Source organism: Hyposmocoma kahamanoa, unplaced genomic scaffold, assembly GCF_003589595.1.
Source record: "Hyposmocoma kahamanoa isolate Upper Pololo Valley unplaced genomic scaffold, ASM358959v1 245, whole genome shotgun sequence".
Taxonomy (NCBI): Eukaryota; Metazoa; Arthropoda; class Insecta; order Lepidoptera; family Cosmopterigidae; genus Hyposmocoma; species Hyposmocoma kahamanoa.
The window spans coordinates 1,413,403-1,417,774 of NW_020653762.1; positions in this window are offsets into that span (position 1 = coordinate 1,413,403).

Consider the following 4,372-nt stretch of genomic DNA (forward strand, 5'->3'; position numbering starts at 1 on the left):
TTATGGTACCAAATAGAGATAGGTGAGACCTAGGAGAAGCACACAGGCTACTTTTTGTCAAAAAAATAAATCTTAAAGGGGGTGAAATTGGAGGTGAAAGTTTGTATGGAAAACCATAAAACACTGATAATTAGTATCGTGCAGTAAGAAGAACTCGAAAAACTTTTTCTACATAGACGTAGTCGCGGGCACCAGCTAGTAAAACATAAATACAAATCGGCTGTTCTCTTTTTAAAATTCGTAAAAAGAGAACATGATTACCGTTCTCGCACCGTTTTGATGCCGAATTTAAAGCTCATCAAGCTCATCAGTAACACGTCAGCAAGTTAACAAAGATGTTATTTAACGAACGCGTTGCGGAGAGGGCGATTATCGCTCTCATTTCGAGTGCTGTTCTAGAATGAGATGTTGTTTGCGAAAGCGAAAACGTTTTCGTTTTTTGCAACTTAAATAAACAGCCACAGAAAATGTAAATTTGTTACTAAATTTCCTAAGGATCCAGCGTGAGGAGATTTTTAGTATGTGGAAGGAAAGCACATTAAGGTAAAAACTGAAAGCAAACCATTGAATCATTGGAAAACAATTGAATTTTTAAGAAAAAGATTTAATTGCTAACGAAATATGCGGGAACTCAAAGAAGACAGACAAAGCTAAGAAACTCGAGACTAGTAAATAATATTACCTCCCAACTGTAAACAAAACAATCTTTAGAATGTTTTTGTGAACCTGGAATGTCTATTCCAGAAAATGTGAAAACACGTTCTAGTAGAAATTATCTCAATAATTTATGAGAATTTTTTTTCTTATACGTACTACAATTTTTTTAACTTAATTAAGATATATAAGATCTTATATTGTTTTTTTACACATACATAATACCTAATCACGCGTCTAGATTCCCGTTCGGGTAGGCAGAGAGTATCGATCGCCACTTTGCACAATCCTGGTAAACCCGTCTTGCTTCCCATACACTTATCAATCTTTTCAATTGGAGCCCTTCATTCTTTTTTTAAGAACATTCTTGATTTCAGCTGAGAACCTCTTTCGTGGCCGTTCTCTTCCACTATTATAATGTTAAGGTAATATTGGTAACAATATTTTTTTATTTGAATATACAGAACAGTAAATAATAGATGGGCGATTATGAATAATTTATGTAAAGCCGCCCAATATCCTTGACCACGCGGTGGTAACTCCAAACCAGCTCGATTGAACCGAAAACTTAAATAGTACCCTTGAAAGATATAAAGGTATTTATTAGATGACCATAATTTGAAACTAGTTGAAACAGTTGAGTCGGCTTATCAGTTACCCGGGTGCAAACCTTAATTAACTAACGCTCCACCAACTTCGGTTATTTATTACTGATACTTAAATGAATGCCTGGATGGGTTCTCAACTATGACCTGATAACGTAGGAAGCACTTAACATTTCGCCAAGATTAGGTAACCATGGCCTCATTGGTTTAAAAGAGTTATTGTCTACCAAGCTGAATTACGTTTTTAGTTAGGCTGCTAACAGATTAACTGCATGTTTACAGTTAATGCGTAGAGTCGTTATCAACTTCATGCAACCGAGATCACGACTACATGAAGTTGATTACGAATTCACGCATTAACTGCAAACAAGCAGTCAATCTAGTAGTAGCAGACCTTGTGACAGTGTTCTTCCATAGAAGTACTGCCACCTTACCTATTTCTGCCGCCAAGCAGTAATGTGACCATTATCGTGTTCCGGTTTTGAAGGGTGCTGGTGAAATTACAGGCATATAGGACTCGTCAACTTATGTCTCAGGGTAATGGGCGCTGTGGCAATGCCCCTCAGATCTTTGCGGTTTAAAGCTCTGAGTGACATTGCAACTGTTATGGACAGTCGTGTTGCTTACCATCAGGCGCACGACTTGTTCGTCCCGTCACTTAATAACATAAAAAAATCCGTTAGCAGTCTTATTTAATATGTTATTAATTTTGTCTATTAAGACTTTATTGGCAATAACATATTTCAACTTACATTTTACCACGTTCCAATGACAAAATGAACCTCACGTGCCAGCACTCTTGAGTGATAACAGATCGCATGTTGAAATGAACCAAAATGCGTCATAACCACCAAACTGCTTTTGGACATGAAATTTTGTTGAATGCCTTCAACATGAAGTGGCATTTCTCAGCATTAAAATTCTTACTATGTTACGCAACGACCGAAGCAAGACTGGACTACAATTACATTTTATTTTTAAGCAAATGGACTTGCTTTTGACCACGACGTAGTTCTGGAGCAAAAATAGGACCTGCAATGGAAAGAGTGCACCCAGAAGAGGCCTATTCCGCCGCATCTTAAAGATACTCGGGTTGTATGTGCTCCGAAACACAACCGCTGGCACTTATAGATTATAATTCCAATACAGGTCACTTTAGTTGTTATAAAAATGTGAAAATCAAGTGTGTTCAAGAGTATTTTGTAAACTACATAGTTTAGACAAGCGGTGGTAGACCGGTGGGAAAATGGTTGCTTCACAATTGTACGGTACCATATACCTATGACTTTGATTTTTAAGTTACATATATTTGCGATTATTTAGTAGAGATAATTGACCTCTTGATACCAGGGAAGGAAAACATGACGAAACTACATATGGGAAGAAAGCTCACGACCTTAACGTGTCTAATGGCGTGATGAATGGTTTAACAAAGCATTTGATGGATTTTGTAATCTATATCGATTACCTAAGTTTAACTGCCTCCGTGGCCGAACGGTTACCACTGCCACGCAGAGGTCCCAGGTTCGATTCCCGGACCGGTAGAAACATGTGAATGACCTACATTTATTTCTGTCGTGAGTTTGGGAGTAATTTATGGTTGTTGAGTATGTGCGTTATTATTTTATATATATTTTATATAAATAAAGCTACAAATCCTGACTCATTTAGAAAAATAGAACGCATACTTCCCGATATGGTGGAAAAAAGATATTTATACCGTTATACGCGGATAGGCTCCAAGGCAAAGAATCAAATATAAGAAGACCTGAATGTGAAAAATATATACGAGTGATCAACGGCCTGCAAAAACTATAATACATGGGGGGGGGGGGATTTTTATGCACTTTTATGAGATACACCTTGCTCAATTTCTGCAGAAAGTAAAAAATGTTCGAAATTCAAATGGCCGCCATATAAATTTCGAAGCCTTCTGTCACGGAAACTATTAGAGATAGGTAGGAGGTGCTGGAAGGAAGGTCTTAGAGGGTAATAAGGGTCTCTTCTCTCAATTTCAAGATGGCGAATCCAAAATGGAGGCCGAAGACAAACTTGCTTCGATGCGACTGAAAATTGGCATTGGCTTTAGGAGTCTTTAATCATAATTTGGGGTCAAAAGTTTTTTTTCGCTATTTTTTAATATGATTGCCATATAAGTGTTTTTTTCGTTAAAAATAGCTGCCGAAAGAGACTCGCTCTGTTTCAGCTGAAAATTGGCATGCGGAGGCCTGTAGAAGTGCCTAATAATAATTTGTACTCGAAATTGGTTTTTCGCCATTTTCAAATATGGCCACCATACAAGCGTTTGTTAGCAGTAGAAAAAAAATTGTTCTGTTGTGTTCTGTGTCTCTAGGAGTGCTTGATAGTAATTTGTGGTCAACATTAATTTGTCGCCATTTTTCAATACGGCTGCGATAGAAATATTTTTTGGCGTTAGATGAAAATTTGCTCTAATTCACTTGAAAATCGGAATGTGGGGGTGTTTAATAATAACTTCCGGTCAAAATTTATTTTTTGCCATTTTACAATATGGCTGCCTTACAAACTTTTTTTAGCGGTTGATAAAATTTTGCTATAATTCTACTGAAAATCGCCATGAGGGGTTGTCTAAGGGTGTTTAATAATAATTTGCAGTCAAAATTAACTTTTTGCCATTTATCAATTTAGCCGCCATTAAAGAGCTATGTTAATTTTTTTAAAGTCATAAGTGCCGAGGCCGTAGGCCTTAGTCTAGCTGCTAGACTCTAGCAGAGGGCGAAGCCCGAAGCGTCCGCACGCCACCTTACGTAGGTAGTATACGAGGACCAGATTTCACAATTGTTCAAAATGTAAGGCATACTTCCCGATGTAGTGAAAATAATATCTTAATTACTTATACAACTTATAACGTTGTTGTATCTCGACCGTCTCTCTCTGTTAGATTCTTTTTATTGGAAGCTACGCCAAAAAGAGAAGTATTTAGGGAAAAAATGCCAGGTTTTTGCATTTTTGAACTCCAAATTTCTGGTCTCAAACTAGGGAGTTTCCTGTACTTTAAATACCAGAGTAACGATAATTCTGAGGGCAATACCCAGAACACCCTGACCAGAACCAACTTAAAAATGTTTTTTTCA